Source organism: Delphinus delphis, chromosome 12 (genome assembly GCF_949987515.2).
Source record: "Delphinus delphis chromosome 12, mDelDel1.2, whole genome shotgun sequence".
Lineage (NCBI taxonomy): Eukaryota > Metazoa > Chordata > Mammalia > Artiodactyla > Delphinidae > Delphinus > Delphinus delphis.
Genome location: NC_082694.2, coordinates 62,317,056 through 62,339,226, shown reverse-complemented (window position 1 = coordinate 62,339,226; position 22,171 = coordinate 62,317,056).

The following is a 22,171-nucleotide window of genomic DNA, read 5'->3' as shown; positions in this document are numbered from 1 at the left end:
AAAAACAGAAATATAGATCAATGGAACAGGATAGAAAGCCAGAGATAAACCCACGCACATATGGTCACTTTATTTTTGATAAAGGAGGCAAGAATATACAATGGAAAAAAGACAGCCTGTTCAATAAGTGGTGCTCAGAAAACTGGACAGCTGCATGTAAAAGAATGAAATTAGAACACTTCCTAACACCATACACAAAAATAAATTCAAAATGGCTTAAAAACCTAAATGTAAGGCCAGACACCATAAAACTCTTAAAGGAAAACATAGGCAGAACACTCTATGACATAAATCACAGCAAGATCCTTTTGACCCACCTCCTAGAGAAATGGAAAGAAAAAGAAAAATAAACAAATGGGACCTAATGAAACTTAAAAGGTTTTGCAAAGCAAAGGAAACCATAAACAAGATGAAAAGACAACCCTCAGAATGGGAGAAAATATTTGCAAATGAAGTAACTAAGGATTAATCTCTAAAATTTACAAGCAGCTCAGGTAGAAGCCTGAGCTTGAAAATGGGCAGAAGACCTAAACAGATATTTCTCCAAAGAAGATATACTGATTTCCAACAAACACATGGAAGAATGCTCAACATCCTTAATCATTAGAGAAATGCAAATCAAAACTACAATGAGATATCATCTCACACCAGTCAGAATGGCTATTATCAAAAAATCTACAAACAGTAAATGCTGGAGATGGTGTGGAGAAAAGAGAACCCGCTTACACTGTTGGCAGGAATGTAAATTACAGCCACTATGGAGAACAGTATGGAGATTCCTTAAAAAACTAAAAATAGAACTACCATACGACCCAGCAATCCCACTACCTGAGAAAACCATAATTCAAAAAGAGTCATGTATCACAATATTCATTGCAGCTCTATTTACAATAGGCAGGACATGGATGCAACCTAAGTGTCCATCAACAGATGAATGGATATCAAAGAAGTGGCAAATATATACAATGGAATATTACTCAGCCATAAAAAGAAATGAAATTTAGTTATTTGTAGTGAGGTGAATGGACCTAGAGTCAGTCATACAGAGTGAAGTAATTCAGAAAGAGAAAAACAAATACTGTATGGTAACACATATATATGGACTCTAAAAAAAAAAGGTCATTAAGAACCTAGGGGCAGGATGGGAATAAAGATTCAAACTTACTAGACAATGAACTTTAGGATACAGAGAGGGAGAAGGGTTAGCTGGGACAAAGTGAGAGAGTGGCATGGACATATATACACCACCAAATGTAAAACTGATTGCTAGTCGGAAGCAGCTGCATAGCACAGGGTGATCAGCTTGGTTCTTTGTGACTACCTAGAGGGGTGGAATAGGGAGGGTGGTAGGTATGGAGATGCAAGAAGGAAGAGTTATGGGGATATATGTATATGTATAGCTGATTCACTTTGTTATAAAGCAGAAACTAACACAGCATTATAAAGCAATTATACTCCACTAAAGATGTTAAAGAAAAAGAAAGAAAAAAAACAATTAAATAATTACAACATACAACCACAACAGAAAGATTTGTGGGTCCACAATTGTAATAGTATTTTTTTAAAAAGGAAAGAGAGAGAGAGAAAGGGGGGAAAGAAAGAATGTGAGAATGGCAGGGGCGAAGGGTATAAATCATCTTTGTACAGAACAATACTTATTAACTATCAAATATAAAAGAAATGGTAGAATTAAAAATTATCAATTTCCAGTCACCAGTGTAATAACTGAAACAAGTAATAATCATCAGTGGATCTTAAAGGCTGTTGGAATAAAAAATGTTTGTAGGTTCTCAGAGTAGCTGCCACTGAATACTTATTATGAAGGAAAATATTATTTTATATTGGAACCATTTGGTGATCATCAGCTAAGTGATAACGCTCAGCATTAAACAGAGAGAACCCTTAGCATTACCACCACAAGCATTGCCAGTATTCGAATGGACAATGCGTTTCCTGAAGTGATGCAATAACATTGTTTATTCAATTTAAAAAGTACACGAATCAGAAATGGTTCTTCTTTTCCTATTGGACTTGTCTTATTTCCACTTTGAAGATGAAATCAACACATGGCAGGAGCCCAGAGCCAAGAGAATTGCACCAAATCAGGGCCAAAGCCCAATTACATCATGACAGAAACATCCCACATATGGAGTTTCTGTTATTTGAGGTAACACATCCTTTTATGTTTGGACAAATTGAGTTGGAGTTTACTATGATCAACTGCTTGATTCTTCACACAGAAAAAAAGTTAAAAATTCCCAATCTTCTGTTGCATAGGTTGCTCTTTTCATATCTCAAATAATTCATCATTTAGTATATATCTCATTTTTTTAAATGTGTGAAGGGAGTTACCATTTGTTCACAGTGATCTTAGTATTATATTTTAAAACTACTTAGAAGTTCTCTATGACATCAAGGCTAAAGTGACACAGATCTTTGCTTCATTGTTCTTTGTCTAGCCAAATACAGTGACAAATGGGCACTTTTATTGTATACTTCCAAATAATACCTTATTCAAATATTATAAGAATTAAATGGACTTTAACCTTCCCTAGCTCCCAATAGTTAGTAATATGACATCACTAACACTTACAGGTAAAATCAGGTAAAATCAATTTACCCTGGAATTAGATAATTAAACAAATATGATAGTTCCAGATGTCAATATATTTTGAAACTGTATAATATTGTAGCCAAAAACTTTTAAGAAAATGATTTTGAATATAGATAGACACACACATACTTTAAGATTCACAAAGTACTACAGTTCTGTTAGCATTTATTTTGCTAAAAGTTGTGTTTAAGATATTGTTAATATAGTCTACCTTAGCATATCTTAAATTTTCTTGCATAAAATATTCATGAAAATTGAAAATAAATACTGAACAAAAACATCACAAGTCATGGATATTAAAGGGCTGAAATTATACCTTCAATTTGAAATATGCATGACCACAAATTATTCATGGCTAGAAAGGTAACAAAATTTTTGGAAATCACTAGAAATATTTGTGAAAACAGGTGTTATAATGGGCAAGCCAAATAGACAAATTAGTGCTGCAAAGAAGCAAAGCCGAAATGTATTACTTCCAACTGTATGTGGAATAATAAGATACCTGACTACCTAAGTCTCTTATTATAATCAATACAATGACAGAAACACTTGTGACCATAACTATAATTAATTTGGGGCTTATGCTGTGTAGAATACAATATGTTTCACATGAGTTTTAATTATTCTTGTCAAAAGAAAGGAAGAAACAGTAGTATATGCTCACTTTGCACATACGTGTAGCTAAGGATGCATTATTACCAATGAAGATATCTAATTTGAGTTCAACACCTTACTCATACAACCCAATACAAGAACTTACTTCCGAGAAAAGCCTCATTAATAGTAATGATTTGACCTACTATTACAAAGTAACGATAACCTTCATTAGACATTTGTAAAACACAGAAAAACAAAATCACACGAAAATACCATGCAGGGTCCAAAAATAATTGAGTCAAATTTTAACGTGTGCATGTATATCTTTCTAGTTTATTAAAATAATTTAACTTAAAATACTTCAAATTTATGATGGTAATACCAACATAAACCTGTTTTTTCACTTATTAGTTTTTCACATAATTTCCTATTCTAAGGTAGCATAATCAATGGCTGCAGAAATTTAATTCTCCAGCTATGTTATTATTTTTCTCTTTATTCTATTTTATTATACTAATAATTCATGTTCCTTATAGACAAATTAGAAAAGACCATAAACTACAAGGAAATTAGCATAAATTCTTCCAAATTCTAACCCTGCTAAACTTAAGTATATATTGCTTTATTTTCTTATGAAAATATATTAACACACATGATTGATAAAATGGACATTCAATAATACTTGAATTTTTTTCATTTAGCAACACATTTTAGAATTATTTGCAATTCAACAATACATCGTGTTGAGCACAGTGTGGGGCCCAATGTCTCTGAAGTTATTAAATCAGTCTCAAGTGATGATAATTTCCCTTCTGACCCCATGACGATCCTAACTTGATATCCTGTAACTTAGAGATCAACTTGAAGGTTAATTATCATCAACATACGTTATAAAATATAGTAGTTTAAAGGGAGAGCAAAACAGATGAAATTGGGCTAGAGATACAGACATATGCATGCATTCTTTCTACAGATCAAATAAAATATAGAAAGCTATTACAGACTTTATTTTTTTCTTTCTTTACTACCCAATTCAAGTTCCATTTACCTTCAGCACATACCTTCACTGGTTAGGGTTTTTTTTGTTGTTGTTGTTGTTTTCACTTTGTGTTGGGACCCAAAACCACATTCTTGAAAAAAATAAAAGCCCTTACAGCACATATCTGCATTGAGTTGTTATGGTTGTTCATTCACTGTTTGTAGTGCATTTAGAAGTACTAGGTTGTGTCTCAGAGGATCCCCTGTGTTCTACAGGTACCACTCCAGTATCAGCTCTATTTCCATTTAATAATCAGAATTAATATCTCTAAGCAATGCTGTAATCCTCTCTATTGCATGTAAATTCAGTGGCATGAGAATTCAATGGCTAAGCAACATCTTAATGTCCAAGACAATGGAACCATTGTTGAGTCCCCTGGTGGAAGTTCAAGCCCGTGTAGAAGACTGAAGTCTTGAGGATAGGAAACAACAATTTAAGAGCAGGTTATTAATTTCTAACTTTCTCTCCTTGATTCCAACTTCCTCTCCTTGATTTCTAGAGCTTTGTACACTCTTTCACAGGAGAAAGTGTATAGAGTGGTAACTGGTTCAGGTAATAGACCACATGCTTTACAACAGAACACTAAACTCACAAGGTTTTTCTCCCACCTAGAATCATCATTTTGTTTTAAACAGATCTCTTTGTTGGCTTCTAAGTCAAGCTATTTCTAGCTGATGGGGAGCATGGTAAGACCTGTGAATTACATAGGCTTGAGCCTGCTACATTACTTCTTTTGCTATGAAAGAAATTGTGTGATCAGAAACAGTGCTTACTATAGCAGGCTCATTAAACCCAGGGAGAGTGATAGTGCCATATTATGGTTTCAGCAGGAAAGGTCAATCCATATTCATAGTAAATGACCATTCTAGTGAAAACACATTTCTGCATCTCCCCTCATAAACGAGGTTCAATATAAACAAACTTCCACCAGGTGGCTGGCTGATATACTCAGAAAAGGATGTTATTTGATTAAGTGTAGAGGAAATTTTTAAGAGTAAGATAACATTATGGCCAAATGGATTTTTCCTAGAAGAATACAAATTTGCAAAACTGATCCTTTAACCAGTTAGGAAATTGTATCAGTAATGCAAAATATTCCCTCAAAGGAAATACCAGGCTCAGATAACTTTACATCAGGAGCCAACAAACAAACAGGAAAAAGGTAATTCTGATTTTATACTGATTTATACATATTTCAGAAAATAGAAAAGTAGGGACACTCTGCAACTTTTATGAGTCTGATATAGCCTTGATATAAAAATAAAACAAAACAAAATTCAGCATAGATAATAATATAACTACATATGAGTCTCAGTGAATTTAGATACAAAAATACAAAGAAAATATAACCAAACTCAGCAATATATAAAATATACTAACCAAGACGGACTTATACCAGAGTAGTTAGTTTGGTTTATTATTAGAAAATATACTAATAAAACAAGCCAATAAAATGTTTTTTCAATAAAATGTTGTTTTCCAATAGAAGAAAAATAATTTTACGATTCCAACAAATATTTATAGAAAAGAAAAACCAAGTTAGAAATAGAAGACAATCGGGCTTCCCTGGTGGTGCAGTGGTTGAGAGTCCGCCTGCTGATGCAGGGGACGTGGGTTCGTGCCCTGGTCCGGGAGGATCCCACATGCCGCAGAGCAGCTGGGCTCGTGAGCCATGGCCGCTGGGCCTGCACATCCGGAGCCTGTGTTCCGCAATGGGAGGGGCCACAACAGTGAGGGGCCCACGTACCGCAAAAAAAAAAGAAAAAAAAAGAAATAGAAGACAATCTTACTTATTTTAATAAAGGATATCTACAAAAACTTATAGAAAACAATACGCTTAGTTTTAAAATGTTAAATGAATTTTCTTGCAGCTCTATTTACAATAGCCAGGACATGGATGCAACCTAAGTGTCCATCATCGGATGAATGGATAAAGAAGATGTGGCACATATATACAATGGAATATTACTCAGCCATAAAAAGAAAAGAAATTGAGATATTTGTAGTGAGGTGGATGGACCTAGAGTCTGTCATACAGAGTGAAGTAAGTCAGAAAGAGAAAAACAAATACCGTATGCTAACACATATAATATGGAATCTAAGAAAGAAAAAAAAAGTCATGAAGAACCTAGGGGTAAGACGGGAATAAAGACACAGACCTACTAGAGAATGGACTTGAGGATATGGGGAGGGGGAAGGGTAAGCTGGGACAAAGTGAGAGAGTGGCATGGACATATATACACTACCAAACATAAAATAGATAGCTAGTGGGAAGCAGCCACATAGCACACGGAGATCAACTCGGTGGTTTGTGACCACCTAAAATGGTGGGATAGGGAGGGTGGGAGGGAGGGAGACGCAAGAGGGAAGAGATATGGGAACATATGTATATGTATAACTGATTCACTTTGTTATAAAGCAGAAACTAACACACAATTGTAAAGCAATTATACTCCAATAAAGATGTTAAAAATAAAAAAGGATACAATGAAGACCATTATTAACATTTTATTCAATATTTTACCAGATGTCTTATATAACAAAAGAAAAATTCATAATGACTTAAAAGGAGAAACACATTATGTTATTCAAACATGATGTGTATATGACTGTTTATACAAATATACAAAATTATTTAATGATTATGCAAGTTAAAGCTACATGTTAATAATTATACAAGATGTAAAACAAATAAACACAAATAAATTGCATACTTACACACTAGCAAACAACAGAAAATTTAGTTAAAATAGATTCACCATAGCAAGAAAATATACAAATTACATCAGAGTTCATTGTTAAGTGTTTTAAAACTAGTTCAAGATATTTTAAAAACTTAAGTGGATAGGTACACAAAAATCTTGGCTAGGAATACACCCTACCTTACTACCTTAATGATATCTCTTCTATGAAAGTCTGTTAATTTCATGAATCTTAAAAGTGATCCTAAAGTTTACACGGAAGGATAAAAGACCAAGAACAGCTAAGAGAGTATTGAAGGAGAACAAAGAGAGGTTAGGACTTCCTGGGTAACAAATATGATCATAAAGCGATGGTAATTAAGCCATCATGCTGCTGGCCCAGAAGTGGACAAATAGACTAATGGAACACAGCTAAGGGACTCGAGGAAACTCACACATATATGGACACCTGAGCTATCATAGAGGTAGATATACAAATCAGTGGGAAAATATAGGAGAGTTTTCAGCAAATGGCAGAGGGAAAATGATTTACCTACTGAGAGACTGAAAATATGAAAAGGCAATGGCCAGATCACGTATAACAATAGAACTCTGACTCAAAACCTTGCAGCAACCAGTTAAGCTTGATAGTGGATACATGTGCTCATTTTATTAATATACTCAAAACTACAGATAAATCTAATGCACTGTCTTTTGTATATGTGATATATTTCACAATAAAAAGTAAAAAAAGAATGCCTATTCTTTATGTAGTCCCCCTAAAGGGCAGAATTAGCAGCTATGAAAGGTCACGGACAAAAAATATACTCAAAGATAGAACCAGCAACTGGAGTTTAGCCAAACAAGACACATCATTTTCTGTAAAAACAGAGAGGTCACCCTAATTTGATCCATGGATTTTACATGAGCCATGGATCAGTTATCTACTATATGTTTGTATTTTTTTCATTTTCCAAATGGGGTTTTTATTGCAGTTAACCCCTGTTCTCTCTATCATTGTAGAGTATTTTGGAAGCAAATAAATTACCTTTCAGCTTATGTATAGGTCACTGGAACATGAAGTGTCACATCTGGACCTCATAGAGAGGAAAACATAGATATACACTTCTAGCTGGATACAGAAACTGGCTTAATGGAACAGAGGCTAGTGTGTTTTGAAGTGCATTTATAGATGTTAGGTAGTCTGTAGAGTATTCTATAGCAGTCATAGTAGAACGAATACTTAAATTACTCCCTTGCCATTTCCCACCATGGAGGCTTAAAAAAATTAAACAATGAACAATATATCAAATTCCAGCTTCCCTTGCATCTAGGAATGGCAAGGCAATGCGATCTAGTTCTTGTCCATGTGACCTACATTGAAGTAAAGCTTATACTTTTCTTATCAAAGACTCCTTTGTCATTCCCCTTTGCATTCTTCCTTGAATGTGATATCTGGATGGGAAGGATACTAAATAAGTCAAACGCATAAGTCAAAATTCATAAGATGGTGGAAGAAAAAGAAGAGCCGGAGTGGGGGACAAAAACTTGGTCCTTGATGGCATCGCTGAGTAGTCGATGTCAGCAGCCATCTACTTAAGGTATTTTTTAACAAATGCAAACTCCTAATTTTTAGAACTGTTATGTTCTGTGTTCTTTTGATTTAACAGCATTCCTAGCTGAGATACAATAAAATTTTTGTCTAGTTCCATTTTTAATAACCCTGCCTTACTCTCACCACAAGGAATTTCACCTCCCGTTATCACAGTTTGCTGCTGCTCACTACAACCACCCCCCAACCCCATCCGCACACACATGCTCACTGCAGGGATGTTTTCTTAATTTAATGTAGATGTAGATACACATGTGAAACAACTGAGATGTGAGAGTGTTTACAAGGAGTGAGAATATGACATGGCTACCACGAAAATAGCAACTTTCTATTTTTAAAGGCAATGGATATTCAATATGATCCATCTCAATTCAACCCCATTTATTCTATATAAAGTCATAATTCTTATTTTCTTGGGTTTTTTAATTAGTCTTTGTTTTATTTGTGGCATTTTTTCCTAGTGCTTTGTGGTATGTTTTTTCCTAACTTTTTTCCTGTGCCTTCATAGGTGTTATAGAAGGAGCTAAGGAAGGATGCACTGTGGGCTACTAGCCCCTAATTGTTTACCAGATGTTATATCTACATCTTTAGATCCACATATATCCTAACCTAGGGCTTATGTAATATATAGTTGAATTCTGTTCACCGAGAGTGAAAAGTTAAAGATGTGTTTGTTCAGTTTTACTGTTTGCGTATTTCAGTAACAACTGGATTTTATCTTCCTATTAGCTTAAAACAATTAATTCAATCAATTGTCGCAAAATAATACAATTATTGTGGGGTTTTTTTGTTTGCTTGTTTGTTTTTTCCTTCTTTTCGCTTCTTTTTTTTGCGGTATGCGGGCCTCTCACCGCTGTGGCCTCTCCTGTTGCGGAGCACAGGCTCCGGACACACAGGCTCAGCGGCCATGGCCCACAGGCCCAGCCGCTCCGCGGCACGTGGGATCCTCCCAGACCGGGGCACGAACCCACGCCGCCCGCATTGGCAGGCGGACCTCTCAACCACTGCGCCACCAGGGAAGCCCTGGGGTATTTTTTTAATGATTAGGTCACTCTAAGTGTTTTCTGATGATCTCTTATAACATTGCAAATTCCTCAGATTGAACTTATTTGAATTTCTCCATTGGAATAACCAAGACAAAAACCATCTTTAAGCACCCAGTTAAAGAGTTATTTTTGTGACCCATAAATTAATAAAAGTTTGTAAAAAAATCATTTACTTAGCTAAAATCATTTAAAAAATTATCCTATACTTACATAAAAATACAATGCCAGTCTTAACAAGCCATCTTTAGTTGTATTTCAAACCTATCTCCAGTCACAAAGAAGTTGGAAGTGAAGATGTAAATTTATTGTAAATAAGTATTTGTAACTGTTAAACATCTAGAATCAGAACAAGTGAATGAAAACATAGGTTCCTATGTTATCAAACTATAAAACTATACTAACCTAAAGAAACAAAAACACTTTGAAGAAAATATTACATGCACTTTAGTTCAAGATGAGTATTAACAGCAGAATATGTTGATACATTTTTTTTTCTTCTATGTTTAAACAGCCTTAAATATAACATTAGTTCTTAGTGGTAATTATTAACATTAGTTCTTAGTGGTAATTAGTGGTAATTATCATTCTGTGTGGCTGAACACCAAAATAATGTTTGTAAACCTTGGATAAATAGTCATTTACCTTGGATAAATAGTCATTTCACAGTGCTAAAAGTAACATATTTATTTGGGATTGTTTATTAGCAGGCATTTTATATGGCTCAAAAGAGTTAAGCGTTGTGTCATGACAGATTATAAACGTATTTTGGAAAGTATGTTAGTCTCTCTGCAGGAAAAAGCAAAATTTTGATTGTTATTCAGTCAGATTCTCACCACTGATAGTCAGGAAGGAGTATAGGTAATGTGAGACAGGTTTTACCTCAGAAACTCATTCTTTTATGTCCTCTTCCTGCATTAAATTTTGTTTTAATAGGTCGTTTTGGAGCAATCGCTTTATGACACCAAATTGTAAACATAATGATTTTCTTGGATGGGAAAGAGATGTTTGGAAATGAAATTTGTCTGAAGGGTGATGGACAGATAAGAAATAACATCATTAACAAATATTTATTGAGTACCTAGGACACACAGGGCTGTGTGCCAGAGAGACGTACAGATGTGCTTTTCTGGAATGAAGCCTGAAAAGGTCTGGGTAACACAGGTAAACTTGGACTCAAGCTTGGCTTATGTCCTCATTACTTCCCCTTTCATTTCTTCCTCCTGTCCAGTTTCCTGTACTGTTTTTATTTTTTCATGTGACCCTCACTCCTTATTCCCTTTTCAGCTTTGTTGTTCTCTTACAAGATTTAAACATAATTTAAAATGCATATGATATCTAAGCATCTGAAGTTTATATGGTGACATAGATCATTCTACCTTCTAATGTTTCATATCTTCAATATTCTACTCATGTGAAGTCCCTACAGAATTCTGGACTTTGGAAATTGTCCATTTTTTCTAAGAAAGTAGGTCAAACTTGTTAATTTTTTTTCTTTCCTTCACTTTTCCATAAATGTTCAAGGCAGATCACAGTAAACATGTTGCTGAAATATCTTGCCAGTACAGTGAAGCTCTGTCTCCATTCTGGACATCCTGTCTATTCTTGGCTGACATCAAGTGCTGCCCTTGAACAGGAAGAGGCTCCATTGTCTTTTCACAGTAGATTATGCACGTCTTTATTTTATGTTGAACTTCCTTTCCATTTCCTTTCTGCTCGATTCTCTCTCTAAGGCTTTTCCATTTTAATTAGACTAGTCAATTACACAAGAGAATATTTCACGTACTTAAAGCCAGTAGAGTTTTCCATCCATTTTTACAAATGTAGCCTTTTAACTCAGTTAAGAGCTTTTCAAAATCCTGTCTTTTTAAAAGCACGGGTAAGGCATTTATTGAGATTCTCCATTCATTCCCATTATGTCTCTGGTAAGTTATTTCTTAGTATCATAGTTAGTTATCTTCACTGCCCTCCATGGTTTCCTTTTCCATTTCCCTATTTACAATCTCTATTTTCTCTTCTGTTTAGAAGGCAGAATCCCTGAATGATTCAAAGTGCATTCCAAACAATAATTGGAAATTGTACTTGCTGCAAAAATTCATTAGTTTTAGTTCTTAAACCATAGGTCTAAAATCAAAGGAATTTAAAATATAGTTCAGGCTGGTAAAGAAGTCAATGGCAGAAGAATTGTGACAATACCAAGTCATAAGTTAAGGCAAACCCTCAGGAGTACTGTGCAGTCAGCTTTTTCATAAACCTAGCTAATGACCAGCTTGCTATTACCTGGAATCATATATTAACAGAGAATGTGACGTGAAAAACCTCCAGGTCACCCAGAGGATTCCCTGACATGTCTGGGTTGCCTCTACCATTCAAAACAATGCTGTACAACTCTTTCAAGTGTCAGCATGGTGTGGTGTTGAGTACAGCCAAGGAGCGGTCAATATTGACTCGTTTCCTCACTGTAGTTGTCCTTTGTGTCTCAATAATGTGGTGTTCATCAGTAGGGTAATTCATAAAATTGTCCCAGAGACAATGTCTAATTTGGGGTCCTTCCCTTTGTCATGCATGACTACATACACTTAAAAGAAAAGGACATTTCCGTGTTCTCCTGACATGAATATTGAGTTTGACTAAAGATGAGTCCTTGCCAGAAATAACAACTGTGAGCAATCTAGGCTATGAGCAGTGGGAATGCACATTGCTTCGGCTTACTGCTCAGTGCTCTTTGAGAAGTTATCCAGCATGGAGGTTTCGTTGAAGGAAGAGAGGTTGAGGCCAAAATGAAAAATACCAGCAATTTATTTCTCCAAAACCAGAAAACAAAAATGCTTTTAAGGATTCCCTAGGAAATATGTCAGCTATTTTGGCGTAGCTTTACTACTTATACTAATGTTTCTTCTCCTGTTTCTTCTATTAGAAGGATAGAAGGATCCTTCTTCTATTTTCTTTTATATTTACACACAGCACCTCAACAGTAAATAAACACGGTATTAAATTTTGCATGTTAACCTACTGCCAATAAATTCATTTATATATAACTAACCTTTGTAGGAAGAATGGAAACTTACAAAGTTGAGAACTGTATACTCTCCCTGGAAGTAGTCAATCAATGGTGAAGTGAGTAAAAAGGATGTTAGGAATATTAGAAATTATAGCTTATATTCCTAGGTATGCCCCTACATTTTTTTCTGGTTGAAATTTTGGCAGGCTCATTTTTCTACTACACTAAAATGTTCTGTGATTAAATAGAGATTTGGGAAACTAGAAGAGATAATGAAAAAAAAAAAAAAGGATGGGAGCCTTCCAGAGGAAGTTTGCAAAAACCAGGTCATCTCATGCATTATGGGAACACTAACGACATTTTCACACATCAGTTATAAGGCCAGAAAACAAACAACAAACAAATAAAAAGGGTGAAAGATCACAACAGAAATCAAAAAGAATTCTCTCTTGGTTATGTTTTTTTCTCTCATAACTTACATAGTACACATTAAATTGTGTACTGATCGTGTAGTCAGTACAGTTTCTAAATCTTTATTTTCATCTCAGGAGACATGTACACACAAAAAGAACTTGGTGCCTCTCCATACTGTGCTCATGTATAAGTATAAATATTTTTATTTAAGAGTTTATGAAGTTTTATTGTGGAATATAATTGATAATTTTTATTTCTATCAGTTGACTATGGTTGACTGTGATTGGTTAAATAAGGTTGACTATGGATATGCCACCTTACCAGAGAAAAATTATTGTTTCTTATAATGAACCTTGTTGTCAGCAAGCATAAGTATCTTTTGCCACATCTACCATAGCAAAAGATTTGTGTTAAAATTGCCTAAAGTTTCTTTTACTATATTTTAACAGTAATGACATACCTTCATCTCTCCAATGAAACTGCCACTATGGGGAGAGACCTGCCTGGTATTATGGTCTTGACTTAAGTATGTCAAAAGGCAACAAAGGCAGCTGGATACACTGTAATTCCAAGACAGACAGTCCACATATGCAGCTGACCTCCCCCAGTCAGTCTAGTGCTTACCTAACCAACAAATCAGCAGCACTCCTCTGCTTTGTTAGTATGGAACAGAGCCTGCAATATTCAGTCATTAGAAACCTCACTTTCCTCCTCCCTGAACTTCACCCTGCAGTGCTGGACCCTGTCCTCAATTAATCGGATTTTCTACTTGGCAGTAAAACTTTCTCACTCAACACTCAATCTCTGGTCTTATTGTCTTTACTTTTCCTTGAAGGGCAGAATAATATCTGCCAAAAAAAACCTCTGAAAAGGGCACTAAACCTCAAGGCCATGGTAAAGGCTGAAGAGACTGTGAGAAATTTGCAGCTTCTAAAAGATAAATACAAAATGTCATTACCGCTCTAGAATAATTTCCACTTTCTAATTCATCACAGTATCTTGCAATAGAGTATTAAATTATTAAGAAGAAATTTAATTGTGTTGAGAATTTATGAGGAACACCAAGATTACCCATGTATATTCTTCTATATGCCATGTGCAACCAATTTTAACCCCCATGATGATTTTCTTTGCAAGCAGTTCTCTTTTCAAAGTTAAATAATCTACACAGACAAACTGAAAATTATCATTATGACTATACAGTGGACTGAATTCTCCAGAGCCAGTATATTAATTTTTCTTCCCTTCTCCTTAGGAGACAAAAAATAAAAGATGAGAAGGATTTGTGCTAATAGTGACTAGCAGTTACTGAGCAACATAATAGGGGCTAGGTGCTGTCTTGAGCACTTTATACAGTTATCTTGTTTAATCATCAAAACACTGGCGTAATATTATTAAGTTTGGGTTCTCATATAGGTCATTATATGAAGCCCATAATGCAAATGTAATGTTTTTTGTAATAGGCTATTTTCCCAAATATTTTATCTTAAACAAGAGCATGATACAAATACAATTTATGAAATGACACATTTTATATTGACAATGAGAATGACCACGATGGTGGCATTTGCAAAGCTTTTTCATAAGTTTATTTGTTTATAATTTATTTCTCAAATACTTATTAATTATCTGCACAAGCCAAGCTCCATGCATAGAGCTGTGAACAAGACAAACATGGTCTCATCCTCCTAAAGCTTTTCTGGCCATAAAGAGAATACAGAAATGGCTATAATTATGTGTGCTATGAAAGGAACATATGAGATGTGGAAATATATGTGGGGTGGGGGAACTAACTCAATTTGAGGGTCAGAGAAGGTTCTCATCAGGAAGAGGCATTTAAACAGAAAACTAAAAGACAGAAGTGACTGGCTGAAGCTCTGTTTTGCAAGGACAAAAGGGCAATAGTTGAGATAGGAATTGGGAACAAAGACAGGAACCAGAATGTGTAAGTCTTCTCAAACTATTACTTAAAATACTGAGATTTATCCTAAGGGAATGCAGAAATGAAAACAACCTTAATATGGTAAAAAATAATTAATCACCATTAATTAATTAGCAGAGTTTTCACAATGTTGACCTAGGTACCCAGAGGAGAAATATTGATTCAACCCACATTCCAAAGCTCAGCACTGACCATAATCTCTGGCTATGGCCACTCTCCTGATTAGATCTTCCTCTTCTAACCACAATTTCAGAGTGTAGAGGCTTAGAAAATTGAATTGCAACTTTTCATTTTAGATTTCCCATTTTTAATGCTTCTTTAGAGAGTTATGCTTTCTCCAGTTTGAATACCTCAATCATCAGGTTTTCCCAAGTGAAAATCTTACAGCAGGCAATTTCTCTTCCTACACCACTCATCAGCCCTTTATTTGGTCATGTTCTTGTTCAGGGGTCAGAAAACTTTGTAAAGGGCCAGAGAGTAAATGTTTTGGGCATTGTCATCCATATGATCTCAATTCTGACACTGTAGCAGAAGCAGCCATAGACAATGGGCAAATAAATAGTTACAGCTTTTTGCCAATAAAACTTTATTTGTGAAAACAGGCTGCCAAATTTGGGCAGTAGTTTGCAAACCCCTACTCTTGACTAATTTATCTGTCCCCAGGCTACGTAGGTCCTCTCAATATGTTTCTCTTCAGAGCACCCTTCCAGGCAGTATACCCTACCATATCTGAGACTTCATTGTTCCTATACAATTTACCCCTACAAGAGTCATCTTGCCAATGTTGTAAATAGTGGATTAATATTTGAGAACAGGATGGTTATTATTGGGTTGACTATGCTTTTGCACTATTATTCATGACAAAGCCCCAAATTTCTATCCAGTCAAGATTTTATGGCAGACTCCCTACCTAGTGTCTAATTGTCTTTGGTTCTGGCTTCTACTTTCCATCCCAAAGACATTCTTTAATTCTAGTTCCCATGGTTTCTCAACCTTCTTCAATTTATTCAATTACCTATGGTTGGTTGAATAAAGTATTGCCTTTAGCTGTTCTTTCTGAAAAAGATAATATAGGTATTTTACGTATGTAAATTTTGGTATTTTACCTTAAGTTGGCATGTATTTTCCCTGAGAATTTTGAAACTACTATTTTTTGTTTATTTTTTCTAGGTCTGCCTATAGTATGAAGTCTTAATCTGATTGCATTTGGATTAAGCTCCGGCCTCTCTAGGAACTGTAACAAACTTCACTACACCCCAGAAGGCAATTCCTAATGCTTCAGCTCCAGACCATTGGTACCCCAGAAAATTCCTCTCCCATACAGTGGACTATATCCACACTCTCTCTGATGAAGCTTGAAAGTCAGCCTCCCGGATGAGATGGAGAGGTTGAGGCCCTTCCACATTTGTTCCTTCCTTGAATACTCTCCTTTATCTTAAAAGTAGTATAGTCTCCCTTTATCCTTAAAAGTAGTACAGTCTCCCTACGTTTGCTATTCCTATGATCTTTGGAGTCCTCTTTTACATGTTTTTGTAGTTAACCTCCTTTAGCTAGTTAATACAATTTTATATGAGGGGTCAGCAGACTATGGCCCATAGGCCAAATCCTGACTGCTACTTGTTTTGTAAATAAAATTTTACTGGAACACAGAAAATTTTGTATGCTTGATAGTACACTTGTTACTATATACTGCAATAGCTCATTTAACTCTTATGACAGCCTTTGAAGTGAGTAGATACTGTTTTCATTTTATATGAAGGGAAAGTGAGATAAATTATATAACCAAGTATAAGTGAAACAACACGTAAAACATTGACCAGCTTAAACTGGTTTTGCCTCTTTAACTAGGTTGTTGATTATTCAGATTGAAATAGCACCAGCTGAAACTGGTTTTGCTTTCTTAAAACAGGTTGTTGATTAAGCAAACCTTTAGTTATTTTTTCAGAGACAGCACTGTGCATGTGCAAGATGGAAACCCAACTCTCCAGGATGACCCTGGAACCAAGAATCTTCAGTCTACAGCACTTAAAGAATAGAAATGTTGCCACCAGAGCCCTTTATGAAGTGTGAAGTCCTTCAGTGAGGGAAATATGGCTTCCAGTAGCAGGAATAACTTATATGGACTAATTCATGACTAGCCAATCAGCTTCCAGGTTCTAACTCTGAATCTAGGAGACAGATTTGAGAGCCTTGCCTCCTACCTCCTTGCCTGTTCACCTCACAATATAGCTCTTTCTTTTCTCAAAAGCTGATGCCACAGTATTTGCTTCTATGAGTGTTAGGCAGTAAGCCCTTGCTTGGAACATAAACAAGTATATACCTATACTTAAAGCAAGTATAAGAGTAGGACTGAACTCATTGGTTTATAACTCAAAGAGTGAAGTGTTATCTACCACAAGAATTTTGCCTTCCATATTTCCTTTGATTATTTCCCCCATTGGCATAGCCTAATATGACCTGATAATAAAGACTGCTATGTAAATTTATTTTCCAAAATGAGCACCTCCATATCTTATATAAAAATAAGGCAATTTAAAGGAAATTCATGAATTGTTCAGATCAGAATGTTAATAGGTTCCTAAGTAAAATGAATTTACTGTCAACTCAGTTCTCTAATAAGCATTGAGTAAGTTTCTTAGAATGCTCAATGTAAAACTGTGAAAAATAAATACTATAGTATATGGTCCATGTTGTAAGGCAGTTTACAATCTGATGATGCTACTTCTGGGGTGTTTTCCAACATCAACAACCAATTCTCGCCTGCCAGACACCAACTTGGTGTTCAACAACTTCACTCAATTCTGACTAACTACCTAGAGTTAGCACCGACCCCACAGTTTAAGGGTTCAGTATCACAGGATTGACCCCCACTTCAGACACCAATCACAAATCCTGGGCCACCCATATTTCTGGTCAACTGACTGTAAGTCGATAGTCCCTAGGATTGCCTCCTCAGATTCAATAATTTGTTATGGAACTCACAGAACTCAGAAAATCACATTACTTACTTACAAGTCAAGATGGGCTTCCCTGGTGGCGCAGTGGTTGAGAGGCTGCCTGCCGATGCCGGGGACACAGGTTCGTGCCCCAGTCCGGTAAGATCCCACATGCCGCCGAGCGGCTGGTCCCGTGAGCCATGGCCGCTGAGCCTGCGCGTCCGGAGCCTGTGCTCCGCAACGGGAGAGGCCACAACAGTGAGAGGCCCGCGTACCGCAAAAAAAAAAAAAAAAAAAAAAGGAGTAGCCAAATGGAAGATATGAATAGGGCAGAGTATAGGAGGGGAAGTGGGAGCTTACTGTCCTCTCTGGGCACACTGCCATCCCAGTACCATGAGTTTAATCTCCAGTCCCTCCCCCTCCATTAGACTATACAGGGGCCCCACCCTAAGTCACATCATTAGCATAAACTTAGTGTGGTCTGAAGGGGTGCATTATGAATAACAAGACTCCTATCACTAGAAAAATTCCAAGGCCAGGGGCAAAGACCAAATATATTTTGTATTATAGCATACTACTTATGTGTATCATGTCTATATTCTGACTTAGAGGTCTTTTGACCCTTCCTTAATGTAGGGGTCATTTTTATGTTTTAAATATACCAGTAGGAAACCCAGTATCCTGGGCTAAATGTTTGATTGTGAGGATAATAACTTGGCACCTTAAAAAAAGGCTAAAATTATGTTATTAAGTCATTTTAATACATTAAACAATAAATGTAAATGTTAATTTTAAAAGAGATAATGTTATTAATTTGTCTGACCTCACCTTCTAGATCTCAATGTTTTAATTATTTAGTTAACTATGTTTTAAAAGTAATTTCAGTGGTATTTCCTACTAAACATAGTCTCACCTCCTATCTTCAGGTTATTGAATTTGTCCCACCTACGTGCTGCAGAAGATAACCTATTCACAAAAAGGCTAGGCTTCTTCAAGTATTTCTAATTAACAGGTAAGTATAAACCAGGAAAAAACGTCCCAAGGAAAATATGATTCAAATAAATATTTGAAAAATATATTCTCAAGGAATATATACATCTAACATATAGTAAGAGCCCACAATAAGTGGAATAGATGAGTACAGTAAGTTTTACATTCATAAGGAAGAAAAAAAAACACAGTCATATTTTCATTAAAAGACATTTAATTTCCATTTTGGTACATTATATTTATAGTAAGGGCTAGCAATTATTAGTAAGGGCTGTAATTATTAACTCAGACATTTTCTATGAAATAATGAAATATTTCTGTTTTTATTTCTATGAAATAAAACATTCTAGAATGATATAGATTATTGAATGAAGAAGGAAAAAAATAGTAAGACATTCAACACACAGATATGCTTACATGTTTCTGATAATTATAATAATCTAATTGACTTCTTCCCCAGCCCTCACAGGAGGGTGCCAATTAAAATAAACTACAATTTTGCTATTCAGTCTTTAGTATCAGGCAGATGATATCTGAGTTTGTGAATAGTTTTCTCAATGTGTTCTCCAATTAACCTCAATGGGAATGATTTACAGAAAATCCCTGGGGTTCTCTATGAAAGGAAAAGTCAGACAGGCTACTAGAGGGGAAGGAGCTTTTTGTTTGTGCTCTAAAGCTCACCTGTGGGCTACTCTGGTGAAAAACTGGTGCCAGTGGAAACATTTAGCTATTGAGGTTAACCCCACTCCCACCCCTGCCCCAGAGTTTCTTTGTAGTGATTACCAAGGTCAGAGAGATGAACAATAACCAAGACAAATGGAAATTGGGTACAATCCTATAGGGATCTATTCTGCTAAGAGGCTGAGAAAATGTATACAATTCCACACAAATTAAAAAGGATTTGGAGGGCTCAAATTAGAGAAATGTGTAAGACTTTCTGAGGAAGGACATTTAAAATGGACTATTCGACGGGGGACCTTGAAGATGGCGGAAGAGTAAGACGCGGAGATCACCTTCCTCCCCACAGATACACCAGAAATACTTCTACACGTGGAACAACTCCTACAGAACACCTACTGAAGGCTGGCAGAAGACCTCAGACCTCCCAAAAGGCAAGAAACTCCCCACGTACCTGGGTAGGGCAAAAGAAAAAAAGAAAAAACAGAGACAAAAGAATAAGGACGGCACATGCACCAGTGGGAGGGAGCTGTGAAGGAGGAAAAGTTTCCACACACTAGGAAGCCCCTTCGCGGGCGGAGACTGCGGGAGGCGGAGGGGGAGCTTCGAAGCCGCGGAGGAGTGCACAGCAACGGGTGCGGAGGGCAAAGTGGGAAGATTCCCGCACAGAGGATCGGTGCCGACCGGCACTCACCAGCCCGACAGGCTTGTCTGCTCACCCGCCGGGGCGGGCGGAGCTGCGAGCTGAGGCTCGGGTTTCGGTTTCGGACGGAGCGCAGGGAGAGGACTGGGGTTGGCGGCTTGAACATAGCCTGAAGGGGTTAGTACACCACGGCTAGCCGGGAGGGAGTCCGGGGAAAAGTCTGCACCTGCCGAAGAGGCAAGAGACTTTTTCTTCCCTCTTTGTTTCCTGGTGCGCAAGTAGAGGGGTTTAAGAGCGCTGCTTAAAGGAACTCCAGAGACGGGCGCGAGCCGCGGCTAAAAGCGCGAACCCCAGGGACGTGCGCGAGCCGCGGCTAAAAGCGCGGACTCCAGAGACGGGCGGGAGACGCTAAGGCTGCTGCTGCCGCCACCAAGGGGCCTGTGTGCGAGCACAGGTCACTCTCCACACCCCTCTTCCGCGGAGCCTGTGCAGCCCGCCACTGCCAGGTTTCCGGGATCCCGTGACAATTTACCCGGGAGAACGCACGGCGGGGCTCAGGCTGGAGCAACATCACGCCGGCCTCTGCAGGCCCGCCCCGCACGCAGTACCCCTCCCTCCCCTGCCCCCCCCCCCCGGCCTGAGTGCGCCAGACCCCCGAATCAGCGGCTCCTTTAACCCCGTCCTGTCTGAGCAAAAACCAGACGCCCTCCAGTGACCTACACGCAGAGGCAGGGCCAAATCCAAAGCTGAGCTCCTGTGAGCTGTGAGAACAAAGAAGAGAAAGGGAAATCTCTGCCAGCAGCCTCAGAAGCAGCGGATTAAAGCTCCACAATCAACTTGATATACCTGCATCTGTGGAATACATGAATAGACAAGGAATGATCCCAAATTGAGGAGGTGGACTTTAGGAGCGAGATCTATGATTTTTTTCCCTTTTCCTCTTTTTGTGAATGTGTATGTGTATGCTTCTGTGTGAGATCTTGTCTGTATAGTCTTGCTTCCACCATTTGTCCTAGGGTTCTATCCGTCCATGTTTTTTTAAAAATTTTTTTTAATAATTAATTTTAATTGTAATAACTTTATTATACTTTACCTTCGTTCTTTCTTTCCTTCCTTCCTTCCCTCCTTTAGACAACGAATCACCCCAAATTGAGGAGGTGGTCTCTGAGAGCAAGATTTATGATTTTTCCCCCTTTACCTCTTTTTGTGAGGGTGTATGTGTATGCTTCTGTGTAAGATTTTCTCTGTATAGCTTTGCTTCCAACATTTGTCCTAAGGTTCTATCCGTCCCTTTTTTTTTCTAAATAAGTATTTTTTAATTCAATAACTTTATTATACTTTATTTTTACTGTATCTTCTTTCTTTCTGTCTTTTTTCCTTCTTTCCCTCCTTCCTTCCTTCCTTCCTCCCTCCCTCCCTCCCTCCCTCCCTCCCTCCTTTCTTTCCTTCTTGCCTTCTTTCCTTCTTTGCTTCTTTCTTCCTTCCTTCCTTCCCTCCTTTCCTTCTTTCTTTCCTCATACTTCTACTAATTCCCTGTACTTTTTCTCCCTTTTATTCTGAGCCGTGTGGATGAAAGGCTCTTGGTGCTCCAGCCAGGAGTCAGGGCTCTGCCTCTGAGGTAGGAGAGCCAACTTCAGGACACTGGTCAACAAGAGACCTCCCAGCTCCACATAATATTAAACGGCAAAAATCTCCCAGAGACCTCCATCTTAATACCAGCACCCAGCTTCACTCAACGACCAGCAAGCCACAGTGCTGGACAACCTATGCCAAACAACTAGCAAAACAGGAACACAACCCCACCCATTAGCAGAGAGGCTGCCTAAAATCATAATAAGGCCACAGACACCCCAAAACACACCACCAGACGTGAACCTGCCCACTAGAGAGACAAGATCTATCCTCATCCACCACAACACAGGCACTAGTCCCCTCCACCAGGAAGCCTACACAACCCACTGAACCAACCTTAGCCACTGGA